Source organism: Caretta caretta, chromosome 9, assembly GCF_965140235.1.
Source record: "Caretta caretta isolate rCarCar2 chromosome 9, rCarCar1.hap1, whole genome shotgun sequence".
Lineage (NCBI taxonomy): Eukaryota > Metazoa > Chordata > Testudines > Cheloniidae > Caretta > Caretta caretta.
In genome coordinates, this window is record NC_134214.1 from 50,845,527 (window position 1) to 50,864,163 (window position 18,637).

The 18,637-nt window shown below is 46.2% G+C and overlaps 1 protein-coding gene across 1 annotated transcript in view; it reads left to right on the forward strand.

The window, feature by feature from the left end:
• The window catches only part of TSPEAR (thrombospondin type laminin G domain and EAR repeats), an 83,600-nt gene that overhangs the window by 42,869 nt on the left and 22,094 nt on the right, over positions 1 to 18,637 (forward strand). The gene's annotated exons all lie outside the window — the stretch shown is intronic.

An 18,637-nucleotide genomic window follows, 5' to 3' on the forward strand; every position in this document is an offset into this window, starting at 1 on the left:
GTGGATGATCACAGGTGTCCCTCCTGGCCTTGGAATCCATGGATTGCCTCGGTTTTCTTAAAGTACAGAATCATTTCCAGTTTGCTTAGTGCCCAGCCCAAAAGGATTTGCATGCCCCTGGTGGCTTATAAACTGACGGCAAACAAACTGAAGAAATGTCATAACTTTATGCAGTACTGCCAACCCCAAGTGTTCAAAAATCATGAATCAGGCCCCAAAAAGCATGAGATATTTTTAAAATAAATATTGAGTTCTTTTTATTTGCCGTCGGGTTTCTGAGGCTAGGGTACATTCCAGTTCCATGTTCAAGCATTTCTCTGCAACCACAAGGGCTGGAAACATAGAGCTTGTCTGCACTTGGAAATTTACTGAAGTAGCTATCACAAGTGATCTTCTGACACAAAAGGTATAACACCCAACATAAGGTAATTCTATTTTGGACCTCCTTGTGATGGCTAAAGATGAATTAATCACTAGACTGGAAATTGGTGGTTGCTTAAGGACCAGTCAATGTGATCTGATTATATTCAACATAGGGAAACAGAGGATAGTCCCAATCATTGATATATGCACTTGGGGCATCAAAGGGGCTACTTTCCCAAAGCTGAGGAAAATTGTAAGTGAAATTGACTGGGAGGAAACATTTAGCCAGAAAAATTTGAATGAAAATTGGGAGTTCTTTAGGAAGAGTTTATTAGATGGAAAAAAAGCCACGATTCCATAATAAAAGAGGACAACTTTAACTAAAACCCATCTTGGTTTAATGAAGGCAGTAACTAGAAATAAAATGGCAAAGTATAAAAAATGGAAAACAAGGGCAGATAGATAGTAATTGATATAAATGAGAAATTATGAAGTGTAGAAAATTGATAAGGGAAGCTAAAGACATAAGGGAAATATTCATGACTAGAAGTGCTAAGGACAGTCAGAAGGAGATTTTAAAGTATATTAGGAACAAAATAAATAATAGCAATTATATAGGCCCATTACTAGATAGAGATGGTAAAATTGTTGTTAATAATCCAGAAAAATCAAGAGTATTCAGTAAATATTTCTGTTCTGTATCTAGAAAAAAACATGATGATGTGCTTGTATTGCATGAGGATGGCAAAGTACTTTCCAGTCCCTCTCTTATTAAGTAAGGTGGATGTTATACATCTACTCAGGATAAACATTTTAAAATCAGTAGCCCTGGATAACTTGCACCCAAGAGTCCTAAAAGAACTGACAGCTCATTGATGTTAATTTTTAATAAATCTCAAAATACCAATGAAATTCCAGAGACTCAAACAATGCTACTGTTGTGCGAGTATTCAAAGAGGACAAGTGGGATAACTTGGGTAACTATAGGACAGTTAGCTGCACATAAGTCCTGGGCAAAATAATGGAAAAGCTGATAGGAGATTCAATTACTAAAGAATAGGAATACAATTAATGATAGTCAATATGGTTTTATGGAAAACAGGTCTTGTCAAACAAACCTGATTTTATTCTTAGAGGAGATTACAAGTTCGGCTGATAAAGGTAACTGCGGAGATGTTATAGACTTAGTGTTTTGTAGGGCATTTGACTTAGTACCACATGATTAAAAAATTAGTACTATGTGATATCAGTAAAGCATACATTAAATGAACTCGTTACCTGGGAGATCTCAAAAAGTAGTTGTCAATGGGGAATCATCATCAAATGCGGAGTGTTTAGTGAGGATCCATAGGGATCCGTTCTAGGCCCAACACTATTCAACATGTTCATCAGTGATCTGGAAATAAATATAAAATCACTGCTGATAAAATTTGTAGATGACACAAAGGTTGGTAAATAATAATGAGGACGGGGCAGTTCTACAGGGGGATCTGGCTCACTTGATGAGGTGAGCCATTTCAAGCAAAATACATTTTTATACAGCCAGTGCAAAGTTATACATCTAAGGACAAGGAACGCAGGCCACATCGACAGAACGGGGGACTGTATCCTGGCAAGCAGGGACCCTGAAAGGATCTAGGGGTTGTAGCAGGTGCACAGCTTAACCTGAACTCCCAGTGTGAAGCTGTGGTAAAAGGGCTGATGAGGTCCTTGGATGTAGAAACAGAGGAGTAGCAGGGAGGTTATTTCCCCTCTGTATATGGTTGTGGCTCCCAACATTTTACTAATGCAACCCACCATTTTAGGGGGGCCCACCATTACTCCTGCACCCTCTGCCCCTTCTCAGCTCCCTGCTCCCCCATCTCCACTCTGCTGCTCAGTCCAAGCCCCCTGCTGAGCTCCTCCCCCCACAACTCCCTTGCAGTAGCTTTCCCAGCCCTGTCCCTTCCCACAGCCCCAGCTCCTCTCTCCCGGTGGCTGGGCCATAGTCACTACCAGGCCACTGACTGTCTCTTTGCTGGCTCCAGCTGCTTCCTATCCTCTGCTGCTGCGATCTCACTCCCTATGCTGCCGCCTGCTGCCCAGGGGAAGTGAGAGCCTAGGCTGCGGGGCGAGAGCACATGCAACCCACCTAGACCCTTCCTGCAACCCACTGGCGTGTCGTGACCCACCATCTGGTAAACACTGGTCTCTGGCATCGGGGAGACCGATATAGGAATATTGCATCCAGTTCTGGTGTCCATGTTTTCAAAAGGATGTTCAAAAATTGCGGAGGGTGCAGAAAAGAGCCACAAAAATGATTCAAGGGCTGGAGAAAATAGTGTAGATTCAGGTGCCAGGCTCTGAAGCCCAGCAAGCGGGGAGGGTCTCCAAGCCTGGGCTGGAACGTCTACACTGCTATATTGAGCCCTGTAGTGTGAACCCCACAAGCCCAGCTGACCTGGCCCTGAGGCTTTCTGCAATAGGGCAGGGGGAGGTTGCAGTATGGACATTCCCAGAGAGCTCAATCTGTTCAATTTCTCAAGCAGAAGACGACAGTGTCTGACGACCTTCATGGGGCTCTTTAATCTAGCAGGAAATGGCATAGCAAGGACTAATGGCTGGAAGCTGAAGCCAGACAAAGTTTCTGTGAGAAGCAAGGCACACAATGCTGACAATGAGGGTGGTTAACCACTGGCATGAACTACCAAGGGAAGTGGTGGATTCTCCATCTTTTGTCTTCAAATCCAGCCTGGCTGCCTTTCTGAAAGGTGTGCTTTAGTCAGACACAGGTTTAATCACATTCAGGAAAACCTGGGTGAAATTCTCTGGCCTGTGCTATACAGGAGGTCAGACTAGATGCTTTAATGGACCCATCTGGCCTTATATTCTATGAATAACATTCTGCGTGGACACACTTATTCTGGAACGAGTACCAGTAGTTAACTTATTGCTTGTAAGGGACGTTGGGAAATACTGACTATACAAGGAGCTATACCAAAGGTATATACCAAAGATAACATTTGCAGTAGAAGGAATTATTTTTCCTTATTTTGGAAACTAGAGTGAGCAATGGAATTTTTGGTTCGGTAGCTGAGCCAATAAATTAGAAAAAAAACCACCCAGTGCATTTCAAACCAAAACTGATTTCTTTTTTGTTTGTTTTTTCTTGCTAAAAAACTGAACTTTTTTTGCATGGGTCAAATGCAATGTTTTGAATGTTGCTTCGAATCAACATTTTGGTTTGAAAATGTCTTTTCAAAATGAAATGTCAAAGGGGTTTGCTTAAAAAATGTCAAAACAAAACAAGTTGGCCTTTCTGAAACAAAATCAGGGTTTTTTTCGCCTGAAACTATTTGCCGAATTTTCTCTAAATTATTCCAAACAGTTAAATCCAAAACAGACTGCGAAGAGTTACAAAGGGATCTCACAAAACTGAGTGACTGGGCAACAAAATGGCAGATGAAATTCAATGTTGATAAATGCAAAATAATGCACATTGGAATACATAATCCCAACTATACATATGAAATGATGGGTCTAAATTAACTGTTACCACTCAAGAAAGAGATCTTGAAGTCATTGTGGATAGTTCTCTGAAAATGGCCACTCAATGTGCAGCAGCAGTCAAAAAAGCTATGTTGAGAACCATTAGGAAAGGGATAGATAATAAGACAGAAAATATCATATTGTTTCTATATAAATCCATGGAACTCCCACATCTTGAATACTGCATGCATATGTGGTCACCCCATCTCAAAAAAGATGTATTGGACTTGGAAAAGGTTCAGAAAAGGACAACAAAAATGATTGAGGGTATAGAACAGCTTCCATATGAGGAGAGATTATGAGACTGGGACTTTTCAGCTTGGAAAAGGGAAGACTAAGGGAGGATATGATACAAGTCTGTAAAATCATGACTGGTGTGGAGAAAGTAAATAAGGAAGTGTTATTTACTTCTCATAATGCAAGAACCAGGGGTCTCCAAATGAAATTAGTAGGCAGCAGGTTTAAAACAAACAAAAGGAAGTATTTCTTCACAGAACATGCAGTCAACCTGTGGAACTCTTTGCCAGAGGATGTTGTGAAGGCCAAGACTATAAAAGGGTTTAAAAAAGAACTAGATAAGTTCAAGGAGGATAGGTCCAGCAATGGCTATTAGCGAGGATGGGCAGGGATGCAAAACCATATTCTGAAGTGTCCCTAGCCTCTGTTTGCCAGAAGCTGGGAATGGGCGATGGGATAGATCACTTGATGATTACCTGTTCTGTTCATTCCCTCTGAAGCACCTGGCATTGGTGGTTTAGTTGGGGTTGGTCCTGCTTTGAGCAGGGGGTTGGACTAGATGACCTCCTGAAGTCTCTTTCAACCCTAATCTTCTATGATTGGCCACTGTCAGAATACAGGATACTGGGCTATATGGACCATTGGTATGACCCAGTATGGCTGTTATGTTCTTATGTTAAATTTGTGAATAGTTTCAGTGCCCCGAAAAAAGTATTTTTTGGCAAATTCACTATTCACTGATAACATTTTCACCCAGCTCTGTGACAGTTTTAAGTCTGATTGTGATGGGGTGGATCAGCCCCGCACTGCTACCGAAAGGGTTCCAACTGGAAGTCAGGTATAAAAGCCTGCAGAGCTGCTCAGTCAGGGCTGGCTGCTGAGGAGGAAGGACGCTTGGCAGAGGCTCCAGCCCAGGAGCTGCTACAGCCCTTACCTACGAGAGCTGAAGACCCAGAAACTTGGGCCAGAGGCCTGAAGCTATCAGAAGCCCAGGGAGTGCCGGGTGCTAAGGAGCCTGGAGATCTCGAAGCTGAAGAGCCAGAAACCTGGACCAGAGGCTTGCAGCTATCAGAACCCCAGGGAGCATCTGGTGCTGGGGAACCTGGAGACCCTGATGCCATATGGACTACTGCTGCTGGAGAACTGGTAGGAAGTGACCCAGGGAAGGTAAGGGAGTGGCACCTTCCACCATAATGAGGTCAGCGTGTTTCAGTAGGATTCCCTGCTGATCCTGTGGTGGACCGCTGTGCCACTGGCAGGGCCCTGGCTCGGGGCCTGGTGGAGTTGGGTGGGTCCGGGCCCTCCTACCAGGGGTCACCACCCCCTTGCAACGGCCCCAGTTACCTGATCCTTGTTTTGTCTCCAAAGTGGGCAGCTTGGACTCCAGCTGCTAGGCTGCGCTAAGGGAGGGGGAATTAGGCGGACTCTGGTCATTGGGTCACACTGTCCTAGGGGCACATTGTATGGACTCCGGCCGCTAGGCCGCATTACCCCACTCGGGGAGAGGTAGTATACGGACCCTGGCCACTGAGCCACACTGTACTGACTTCCGGGGTGTGTGTGTGGAAACAGACATAGGCGTAGAGAGGCAGGTTACCACTCACCCCCCTGACTCAAAGGGTTGACGAGGTACAAAACCCGCCACACTGATAAATTGTGATTATGCTAGTGCTGTCTTTTCAAAAGCTACGCAAGCTCAAATCAAAGCTCTCAAGTGATAAGTGTACCACTTTGCTCAGTAAGATGCTCCGATGGTTCTTTATCTTCATTGTTAACAAATTGCATTTTTTCAAGTTTGAATTTTTCTAACTTCCACATCTAGCCTGTGGATCTTGTTCTGCTGGTGAGAGCTAGATTACAAAGCCTGCTGGTCTCAGAAAGCTCCTCATCTTGTAAGTGTTTGTAGACCATGATCAAGTTGCCTCTGAACCTTCTCTTCAATAAGCTATTGAGATTGAGCTTCTTCAGTTTTTAACGGCCTTCAGGAAGGTGTGCTTCCCGGATGCTGGGACTGGAAGACGGGGTGGATCACTTGATAATTGCCCTGTACTGTTCATTCCCTCTGAAGCATCTGGCACTGGCCACTGTAGGAACACAGGATAGAGGACTAGATGGACCACTGATCTGACCCAGTATGGCCATTCTTATATTCTTATGACCTTGAATCATTCTTGTAGTTCTTCTGAGTCCTCTCCTAGTTTTCACCGTTGTTTCTGAAGTGCGCACCTTGGAAGTGAACTCTGATTTTTTAAGTCTGCCTGTAGCCTAGTACCTACAAGAGGCCAGATAAATATTTTTACTAGGCCTCCCTGACAACAGCCTATCTTACCAGCTCATGGGACAATCTGACCTCTGAGTAAAGGGTGTATTCATTTATCTGTTCATCACTTCTCCCATCTGTGCTGTACAGAACCTAGCACCCAGCTCCCTGCCTCTCTGCCCCATCATTCACAACCTCGTCAGCCAAAGTGGAGGGAATGACGCAGAATGGGAGAGGTGAGAGCAAATCTGGTGCACTTGAACAAGGTGGTTTGAGGGGGATTTCCGAGGTTAATGTTCCTAATCTGATCGCTGCTAGCCTGGTTGTAAGGACCTGGTGTTGTGGTCCTAGCATCAGACCCAGTGCCCAAGGGAGTCGAGAGAGGAAGCTTTGCAGTGACTCCACTGAGCTTAGGATCAAACCCCTATCTGACAGTGCCTTCTGCCCACATGAGCAAGAAGAAAGAGCCAGAAGGGATTGGACATTATCATGTGAAGCCAGGTATTTCCCCACCTGGATAGAACTCCACAGATGCTGTTCTTCAGAGCATCACATGGACTGGAAGGTAAATTATCTTGCGAGTAAAGTGTGGGGGGTTGGATTTTGTTTTTTACTTTCAGTAAACCGTCCCTCAGCCGCAGACAATGCATTGAATAGAAATAATTCAATATTCACCCCGAGTGATTCTCACTTTCCCACCTCTTGTCATTAAGATCCTTTCTATCAGAGTGCTTCTCGCTATATTTTGCATTGTTAGGTAGATATTAATAGAGGGGCCATGTCTTCTGGCTATCATCCAGCCCTGCCCACATCTGCAGACTGAGAAGGCCTTTCAGCAGTTCCAAAGCCAGAAGGGACGACTGTGATCATCTAGTCTGACCTCCTGCATAACACAGGGCAGGGAACGTTCCGAAAATAATTCCTAGAGGAGAGCTTTTAGAAAAATGTCTGTCTTCCTTTAAAAATGTCCAGTGATGAAGACTCTGCCAAAATCTTTGGTTCCAGGGTTTAATTACCATCACTATTAAAAATTTAAGCCTTTTTTCCAGTCTGAAATTGTCTGGCTTCAACTTTCAGCTATTGGATTTTTTACACATTTCTCTGCTAGATTCAAGAGCCCATCATAAATATCTGTTCCCCATGTAGGTGCTTATAGGCTGCAATCAAGTTACCCCTTAACCTTCTCTTTGTTAGACTAAAAGAGCTCAAGCTATTTAGCTTATCACCATAAGGCATGTTTCTAATCCATTAATCATTCACAATTCAACATCCTTCTTGAATTGTGGGCACCAGACCTGGATTCAGGATGTCAGCAGTGCTCTCAGCAGTGCCAAATATAGATTCCCTTGTTTTTGCATCCCAGGCATCACATTAGTTCTTTTGGCCAAAGCATCACACTGAGGGCTCATGTTCAGCTGATTCTCCACCATGACCCCCAAATCTTTTTCAGAGTCACTGCTTCCCAGGATAGAGTCCCCCGTCCTGTAAGTATGGCCTGCATTCTTTGTTCCTATACAGATACATTTACATTGAGCCAAATTAAAACACACATTGTTTGCTTGCACCCAGTTTACCAAGCAGTCCAGATCGCTGCGTATCAGTGACCTCTCCTCCTCATTATTTACCACTCCCTCCATTTTTGTGTCATTTGCAAACTTTATCAGTGATGATTTTATGTTTTCTTCCAGGTCACTGATAAAAATGTTAAACAGCATAGAGTCAAGAACCAGGGGCGGTGGAAGCTTCTGAACAGTGGGGGGCCACTTGCGCCCAGACCATGGCCCAACCCCCCCATACAGCCCTTTCCCCTGAGCCCCTGCCCTTGAGGCACCCCTTTCCCTGATGCCCTGCCCCCATGCCACCCCTTCACCCGAGGCTCCACCTTCCGCACTGCCCTTTCCCCCTAAGGCCCCACCCCTGCACCGTTCCTTCTCCCCGAGTCCTTGCCCCCATGCCATCCCTTCCCCCTGCCCCTGTGCCACCCCTTCTCCCCTGCCCTCACACCACTCCTTCCCTGGAGGCCCTGCTCCCACACAGCCTCTTCCCTCCCAAGACACCATCCCCTCCCCGCATCGCTCATCCTTAGGGCTGATAAAAGGTGGAAGGGCATAGCCCTCCCTCTTTTAAAAGTGGAGGGGCCATAGCCCCCAGCCCCCCATTCCAGCACCCCTGCCAAGAACCAATTCCTGCGGAACTCCTCTAGAAACACACCTGTTCAATGACAATTCTCTATGTACAACTATATTTTGAGATCTATTAGCTGGTTTTTAACCTATTTAATGTGTTCCATGTTGATTTTCTATTGTCCTAGTTTTTTAATCAAAATGTCACGTGGCACCAAATCAGATGCCTTACAGAGGTCAAGTGTATTGTATCAGCACCACTGCCTTTATCAACTGAACTTTGTAATGTCACCAAAAAAAAGACATCATTAGTTTGACATTGTTCATCAAATGTCTGCTGTTTCCCACATGAGGTTCTGTCACATCTGCAAATTACAATCCAACAATATGAGCATCCTAATCAATTAGGGGTCAGTTACCACATAACTGATTCAAGGGTTCTTAACAGGGTATGTTACAGCTACACAATCTGTGAAAGGAAAGCTATTGGAGAAGCTATTGGAGGAAAGCTAATGGAGAAGGTAAAGTATTGGATGGAAATTAACATTGTGATTACATGGGCACTTTCTGTCTTCTCCCTGGTATCTGGGGAAATCTTTCATAGAAGATTAGGGTTGGAAGAGACCTCAGGAGGTCATCTAGTCCAATCCCCTGCTCAAAGCAGGACCAACACCAACTAAATCATCCTAGCCAGGGCTTTGTCAAGCCGGGCCTTAAAAACCTCTAAGGATGGGGATTCCACCACCTCCCTAGGTAACCCATTCCAGTGCTTCACCACCCTCCTAGTGAAATAGTGTTTCCTAATATCCAACCTTCACCTCCCCCACTGCAACTTGAGACCATTGCTTCTTGTTCTGTCATTTGCCACCACTGAGAACAGCTGAGCTCCATCCTCTGTGGACCCCCCCTTCAGGTAGTTGAAGGCTGCTATCAAATCCCCCCCTCACTCTTCTCTTCTGCAGACTAAATAACCCCAGTTCCCTCAGCCTCTCCTCGTAAGTCGTCTTTGCAATGGGAGGTATTCTAACAGTAGAAATAACAGCTTTTGTTAAAAGAAAACAGCCAAGGTTGCTGGTCCCCGGCATTTACCTACTCCAACAGCAATCTCATCAGGGATGTGTTCGCGTACAGATTGCAAACAAGCAATTATTTTTCTCTTCCTAAATCCATCCTTGCTGCAGGATGAAACAGAATCCCCTGTTGCGTGCCTTTGAGTGGCTGCTCACTCTAAACAACACTGCTGTGAGAGGCCCATGCACTCGATGCATTTGTGAGTTTTGCTGGAAGCTATTTTTTTCTTCACTCTGTAGCAAAGTTCAGTTAAAAATAAAATTGCAGTCCCTTTAAGCTTTATGACCTGCCAGATCAGATGCCTGTCATTTGTAGGCTTTGTGATGCAGGTAGCACACTCAATTTCCATCCCCTTGCTCTCTGTTAGGGCAGTAGAGGGGCTGGTCGCTGACCCTAATCTGGAATCTTTGGCTCTCCACCTGCATCTGGGCAACAGCCCTTAAGTGGCCATGTGAGGGGGACCTGTTCCTTCCCTCTCCACATATCCCAGCCCAGGGCCCCGTGGGAAGCAACGCTGGCATGGTTCTCCCTTCAGGGAGCCTAAATTCACTGGCAAAGCTAGAGAGGCCTTGTGGGTCTGTTGGTTAAAGAGGTTTGTGCCTGTGAGCTAAGAAACTTCTCCCTTTGTTCTTGGTCCTTCTGTATTTGGAGGAGCTGGACTTTGTATGTTCCTTACAACTAAACAAGATGCCAGCAAAGAAAATAGCAGCCTCTATCAATGTATCCTTCCAGCTTTGACTAACTGCTTGGATCAAAGAGGGGCAGCACATGTGCAGGAGTGAGACCAAGTTTCCAAGGAGACTAGAAAGATTGTGAGCTGCTGTTCCTGTTGAACCAAGATGGAACAAATAATGGAGTTACTTCCAGAAAACAAAAATTCCCAGCACGAATTAAAACAAGACCTAAAGCAGGATCTAAAGCGAGAGCTGGAGGTTACCCGGAAAGGGCTCAGAGGTGACGTGCATGCTGAGAGGAGATCCCTTCTGGATCAGCAACTACCAAGTGCTCAGACGGATTGGGAAACCCAGCTGCAACACCCAGGCTGGAATGGGGTTGACCAACAACCTGACTGCCACAGACCAGAGATTCTGCCAGGAGATAATGTAGACCTAGACAAGCTTTGGCCTATCTGGAACTTGCTTACTCTGATGAGTTGCAGCAGTTCAGCCCCCCCAAAGGAAATCAAAGGGGCATTGACCATAGCAGAAGGCAGTTGCCTAAATGATGAATTGGGCCAGCCAGGGGACATTTACAACAGTTTGCTACCCTGTTTGTAACGCGCAGAGGGCCAGAGGGGAGCGGTCAGGCTGTCCCAGCTCAAGTAACTTTGTCCCAGCTCAAACATCCAATGAAGTGGGCTGTAGCTCATGAAAGCTTATGCTCAAATAAATTTGTTAGTCTCTAACATGCCACAAGTACTCCTTTTTTTAAAAAACTCTTGGAGGTTTATTTGGCTCAATTCAACACTGTAGCTCAAATGAATGGCTGGGAAGAGAGACAGAAGGAGGGCGACGATTAGCAGCCATCTTGGGTGGTCCAGCTCTGATGGTGCTGCATAACTTACCCCCAGAAAAGAGATCAAGTTATCCAGACCCAGGACAAACCTTTGAAATGTGGTTTGGAGCTACCCATGTAACTTAGGCCTTGGCTAAACTGGGAACTTACATCGGCATAGCTACATCTTTCAGAGGGGTGAAAAATCCACACCCCAGAGGGACACAGATGTGCTGACCAAAACACCTGGTGTAGACAGACCTGGATTGATGAAAAATTTTTCCATCCTCTCAAGGAGGTGGATACCTACAGCAATGGGAGAACCCCTCCCATCAGCATACATAGTATCTACACCAGCGGTTGTCAACTTGCGTCCCATTCAGCACAGAGCTGCGGCCCATGTGACATCCTCAGGCCCAAACAGGTAGATGACACATTGTGGGCTGCAGATGCGGCCCACAATGGTAAATAGGTTGAAAGCCACTGATCTACACTGAAGCACTACAGAGGCACTCTAGCTGTTGAAGTGTAGATATAGCCTGCGCTAGCCGGGGCACAGCTAAGAGCTCGGAGAAAAGGGAAAGAAGAAACTTCACCAGAACCAGCAGAGGATCTGCACAGACTTGTGTTCCTGGCATACCCAGATACCAATGTGGCCTTCCAGGATAAACAATGTATAAGTGCGCAGCTAGAGTTGGATCTGCAGATCAAGATCGGTGGAAGGAGGCCACAAACGCTCCAAGAGGCTGTGGAATTTGCCACCGAGCTAGACTCTCTTTTTTTTTTTTTGCAGCAATGCACCAGAAGAAAAAGCAGCCAGGCGTGAGGAAGTTGGAAGTTGTCTCTCTGAGCCTGGTAAGTGCAGCTGTGTCTAATATGAGTGATAAAAGAGGGGATGCTAATCTGGCTCATGACACTTTTGAATGATTAGAAAAAATGATACATTTGGCTTGTAAAACAAAGGAAATTGGCAATAATGCACAAACTAAAGGAAACAGTTTAGTTAAATGCTGATACTGTGACAAAACTGGCCACAAAAAGATTGTAATAAATTTAAGGCAGGCCAAGACCAACTGTCACAGGTGTCTAATGAAACCTCTTTCCTAGTTTGGGAAATGGGGAACACCAAGCTGAAGGGGCAAAGTTTGGGGGAGGTACAAGGATCAGACCCACAGATCTGGGCAGCTAAAGCACAATATTGGGGGTTTAGCTACTGAATGTGTAATAGGATGTATCCTGTGTATTGGAATAGTTGACACAGGCTCAAACATAACAGTTGTTAGACCTGATGAAGAACTCTGTGTAAGCTGGAAAGTTTGTCTCTTTCACTAACACAAGTTGGTCCAATAAAAGATATTACCTCACCCACCTTGTGTCTCAGGCCTGGCCTTCACTCAAAAGTTAGGTCGACACAGCTACGTTGCTTAGGGGTGTGAAAAAGCCACACCCGTGAGCGACATAGGGCTTGGCTACACTTACGAGTTACAGTGCAATAAAGGAGCCCCGGGTGCACTAGCTCACTACCCATCCACACTGGCAAGGCACGTAGAGCGCTCAGACTCCATGGCTACAGCGCTGCTGGTACTCCACCTCGGTGAGTGGAATAGCGTTTGCTGTGCCCCTGCTGGAGTGCCGCGGCACCAGTGTGAACGAGGTGTTTCTTTACTGCACTCTGATCCGCCTCCGGAAACATCCCCTAATCCCCTTAAGTCAAGTGGCCACTCTTGTCATTGTTTGGAATCGGCTGTAGGAATGTGGAAATGCCCTTTGAAAGCTCCGTTTCTGACAGCCGGCTGCTTATCTGCTCCGGGACAAAGCAACCATTAGTGTGGAATGCTGTGAGAGAGAGAGGGGTGTGAGGGCGAGGGGGATCTGCTGCTGTCTGAGCTTACAAGACATCATGCTGACATGCTCTCAGCCCCCCCCAAACCCACTTTCTTCCCCCCCACATACACACAACACACTCCCTGTCGCACTCCACCCCCCCCATTTGAAAAGCACATTGCAGCCACTTGCATGCTGGGATAGCTGCCCATAATGCACCGCTGCAAGTGCCGCAAATGTGGCCACGCCAGCGCGCTTGAAGTTGTCAGTGTGGACAAACTGCGGTGCTTTCCCTGTTGCGCTCTACGAAGGCGGGTTTAACTCAAAGCGCTCTACATCTGCAAGTGTAGCCATGCCCATAGTTAAGCCAATCTAACGCTCGGTAGACAGTGCTAGGGCAACTGGAGAATTCTTCCATCAACCTAGCTGTGGCCTTGTGGGGAAGTGGATTACCTACACTGATGGGAGTATTCCCACTGATGCTGTCAGGAGTGTCTACACTGAAGTGCTACAGCAGTGCAGCTGCACGGTTTAAAGTGTAGACAAGCCCTTAGTTATTTGACCAGCTGTGCGAAAAAGGCTAGGGGATAGGGGATCCAAAATAGAAGCACCTAATTGGTTCCAAATGGATACAGTGACACCCATCCAAAATTTGGGAAAATTGGGTTTGAATATTGGTCCTCTGGAATTCAAACAAGAAGTCTGGGAGGCTGAAATGGTGGATGAGACAATAATTTGCTTGTCATTTTGACTAATAACTGTGTAATCAGTGCCAGGAAACGTGTCCTCCAACTTCAGTCTGTGGAAATTCCTTTTAAATATGTAGCCCAGGTGAGACCAATGGTTTGTAGGCACTTGTGTGCAGTGAATGTGTTCTTCTGCCCCTGGGGACAGACACTATATCAGCTATGTGCTGTGATAGCTTTCCAGCAAGGGAACAATGGGGAGTGATTGAAACTGTTCTGAGACCCAGGGTCCCAGGGGAATCTTAGCTGCTAAAGCTTTTTATGGCTTCGAATCAGGAAAAGATCCCTGTTTGCTGAATGTCTCTGATAAGCAGCAAATATTACAAAGGGAACTATGGTTGTAAAATGTGAATCAGTGGATCTGGTAAATATCAGTACAGAGGAAAACTATAAGAGGGAAGTAGGGAAAGGTGAGCTCCCCGAGTTTCTATTGGACTTGCTGCAGCACAATGCTGTACATTTAAATGAAGAAAAGCAGAAGAGTGCAGGAGACATTCAGGTCAGAAATCAGGACGCTTCTCTCCTGTCCCAACAGAGATACAGGCTATACTGCACTGGTCCGGCCCAGGACTGATGCTGTGGGAAACTAACCCGTTAACCATCCACCTCACCGGTCACCGGCAGCAAAAAAGGGAAGAGGCACTACAGGCCGTCACTGAAATGTATCAGGGAGACACAAGTGAGCCTTCAGCCAGCCCTAGGGCCTCACCTGTGGTGCTGGTTAAGAAAAATGGTGGAAACACCAGAATCTGTGTGGATTATAGAAAATGAAATGAAGTCACTTTAAGGGATTCTTCTCCATTACCATGAATGGATGATGCTCTGGATGCTGTAGCAGGTTCAGTCTGGATTTCACAGTGGACCTGAAAAGTGGGTATTGGCAAGTGACCCCAAAGGATAGGGAAAAGACTGCTTTCACAGCAGGACAAGGCCTCAGAGTGGTGGCTTGCAGCCTGTGCAATAAACCAGATGCATTTGAGAGGCCCATGGAGAAGGTGTTACATGGCATACCCCTCTCAGCCTGTCTGTTATACCTAAATGATATAATTATGCATGCTAAAGCATTCCAGTGGGAACTCATACATCTACAGCTGGGCTGTGCTAAACTGATGACTGCCAGTCTGAAAATGAACCCCAGGAAATGTGAGTTTTTGCTCATAGAGGTAATCTGCCCTGGGCACACAACCAGGGAGGGGGAATTCCCTTGACGAAAAGAAATCTGAGGCTGTACAGATCTGGCCAACTCCCTGAACACACGTTTGCACAGAGATTTGCAGGGCTCTGCTCCTGTTCCACTGGGTTTATTTGTGGGTTTGCCAATATTGCAAGCCCACTGCATAGACCAGGTGAGACGGGGAAAACCATTTCCGTGATCAGCAGAGTGTGATGTATCATTTTCTGAGTTGAAAAAGGCTCTGGTGACTAATCCTGTCTTGGCCTGTCCATGTTTCAAAACCTCTTTCAAATTGGACACAGATGCTGGTGCTTATGGTTTGGGGCCAGTATTGACACAAGAACACAAGGGACGTGAGCGGGTAATGGCTTATTACAGCAAACATCTAAGCTCTCTGGAAAGAAATTATTGTAGCACTCAAAAGGAACTCCTGGCAGTGGTTAGATCTATAGAACATTTTCATCGCTATCTGTGACGGGAGTTCTTTATGGTCAAGACAGACCATGCTTCCCTGCAATGGCTCTTTCGATTCAGAAATCCTGAGGGGTAGCTTGCCAGGGGTTGGAGAAACTACAGTGCTGTGATTTCACAGTGACACACAGGCCATGGTAACTGTGATGCCTTGTTTGGATGGTCTTGTTGGGAAGCTAATTGCAAACCCTGCCCCAAGCAGGAGAGCAAGGAATTGGCTGCTCAAGGGAATGGATACGCCTCTCTTCCTCTAATTCGCAGAAGTCCCCATGGTCCTGGTTCATTCAGGGGAACAGTGGGGGTGGGGTTTCAGGAATGGACCCCAGAGCAACTACAAACTTTCCACAGAGGATCCTGATGTCAAGATAGTGTGTGATTGGAAAACCAAAAAAAACCCCTGGATGTAGTGTCCCCTGACAAGGCCACAGTAAAAGCTTTCTGGTCACAGTGGGGAAGCTTGGAGTTCAAAGATTGAGTATCCTATAGGTCGGAGATGGGGGAAGCCAGTGAGTGATAGGTACAGGTGCCAACTGGTTGTGCCAGATACATTGAAAACAGATATAGAAAGCTGGTGCAGGAATGTGTTGCTTGCATTGCAGAGAAGGGGCCTCCTATGACTAGGAGAGCCACTTTACAGCAGTCTCGTGTGGGGGCACCAGTGAAGCACTTTGCTATTGATGTTCTTGGGCTCTTGCCTGAGCCAGAGTCTGGCAATCAACATTTGCTGTTAGCTATGGCCTGAGGCTTATCTAATATGGGCTCAAGAAGCTGTGACATGGGCCTCAGTGAACATATGTTTCACCAGATTTGGGGTCCCAGCTGAATTATACACAGATCAAGGCTTTGAATCCAATATGTTTCAACAGGCTTGCGAGATTCTGGGATTCCACCAAACCCCAGCTCAGCCCCAGTCTGACGGGATGGTGGAAAGGGTCAGTAGGACTTGGAGGGGGGGGGGTTCAGCTGGTTCCCTGTGTGGAACAGCACCAAAGGGACTTGGACCAGCACATTTAATTCCTTTTGATAGCTTATAGAATGGCTGTCAATGAGAGTGCACAGTGTACCCCAGTACTCCTCGCGTTTGGGCAGGAGCTGAGAACCTCAGCAAAGCTCTTCCCTGGAGAGGAACAAAGGGATTTCAACCATTTGGAGCATGTAGAAACCCTACAATGCAAAACTGAAAAAGTTCACCCCTTTGCTAGGGAAAATGTGAAGATCTCCTTTACCAGAGTGAAAGGGCTATAGGATGTAAGGGTTGTATAGGGAAACTGGTTTGACAATCCCAGAGGAAAGAAGGGTAGGAGCCCTAAGCTGAGTGAACCTTGGCAGCGACCGTACACAGTGCTCACCCAAATAAATCAAGTGTACAGGATCCAGCTGGGGCCCAGGACTAAATCTAAAGTGACCCAGAAGGACCATCTGAGGAGGTAGCGGGGGAGAGGATTTCAGCATAGCTACCCCCAAGGGTCAGATCGCTGCTCAGCCTCATTTGGAGAAAGAACTTGGACCCAGGTCTCCCACATCTCTGGTGAATGCCATGTCCATCTGGCTGTTGTGAGGCAGATTGCTCACAAGCTCTTCTGGAAGAGTTGTTCGGCTTTGTATAAATAATTAAGTATCCAGGTGTCACATATCCCCAGACCCTAACCACCAGGCTACAGAGTCAGTCTCTCTAGCCCAAAGTACATTTAATTGTTTGTATGAAGTGGAAGAACTCCCAACAGGAGAGTCTGAGAATGTTAACTAGAAATCCTCCCTATAGTTTCATGCAAAAATTTTCAAAAGGTCTCGGGTTCTTCTCAGCGTTGACCAAGAAATGTTTTGAAATGTCAAAAATATTTGTGGGGCAGGAAAACTGTTTCTACCCAGCTCTACCTTTAATACTTTTAATTGTAAAACCACAAATGTTGGCCGAATACTGCTGAAAATGGGAAAATATTAGGCCAAAAACTGGAAAGACATATGGTTTTTGGCTGACAATTTTTCAGTTTTCTGACCAAAAGTTGAAAATGTCCTGGAAAAACACACACTTTCTGTAGAAAAAATTTATTGAATGAAAAATCCAATTTTCCCTTGGAGGGGAAAAAGGTTTCAATGGAAAAAGTTTGCCCAGCCCTACTAGAAAGCTGGTCTTCTCCATCCTAGGAAATATAGCGAGGTCTGTAGCTAGCTAGGCAAATAGCTGTCATGGCAGAGTGTTTTCTGAGCAATCAAGAACCGGCGGAGCAGAGTTTCTGTAATGCTTTTGTGGGATTGTTAACTAGCTGTGTTATGGCTGAGGTGGTGACCACCAAAGATGGACTCAGGAGATATACATTAGGTGCCCGCCTCTACCCCAAGGCACCTTGTGTGACGTTCCTTTATGCCTCATTTTCTGATGGGAATAATATCACTTTCCTGTGGGGGGTGCATTCTTGTCCTGGGGACAGTCAGTGGTTAGTCCCTGAGGTCTGGAATAAAACAGAATGAGTTTATTATGTGCCCTCACTGCTCTTTGCCCAGGTGCTGTGAGCATAAATTCAGTAACGTGTATGGGGTGCTCTGTGAGCACCACAGAAAATCCTTTACATAAAGCCAGTGCGGTACAAGCTTCCTCTGACTGTGGGTGTTGTGGCAGACATATTCATAGGCACCCCACTGCTGGTGATTCACACAAACACTCATGTATTGAGTGTGGATGCATGTGCAAGCATCGGAGCTGTGCTATGCAGGCCAGGATGCTGGTGGCAATGCTGAGCGTTTGCACGAGCTCCATGGGTTTGCCTGGTTTTGTAAAGCTAACCTCAGACAGCTTGGAGTTGGATATTAGCTAAGGGGAGTGCCAAAATGAAGGGATGCTTATCTGAGCTAGCACCAGATGCCGTGGGTCTAATTGGTCAAGCTAGAAGCTGCAGATTCAGAGGTGGGGGAAACCAGTTAACATTGCTTTTCTGAACCTCAGAAAAAAACTTTCTTTGAATTTGGGGTCCAGGTGGAGGGGGCTCTTCTGTTACCCAGTAGAGCTCTGCAGAGCAGCCTCACCTTGCAAGGAATTTGGGGTGTCCTTCAGAGCGATACGGTGGTAACTGTTAACCAGGAGAACTCACTTCCCCTCTTCCCCCGTGGACGCAATAGACATCAAAGATATCATTGACAAGGGCCAGTCTGAGCCCTGGCTCACGGACCTGGAAGGAAAGGTGGGCAGACGGAGACTAGGCCGACTCAGAATGCCTCCAGCTGGTGCCACAGAGCCCCGTTGGGGCACAAAGCAGCCTTGGTAGAGTCTTTAAAAGGGCCCAAATGCCCTTTCCCCTCTGTCCGTTCTCTTCCGCCCTTTCCCTCCATGCCTCTCCTCCCTCTCCCTCCC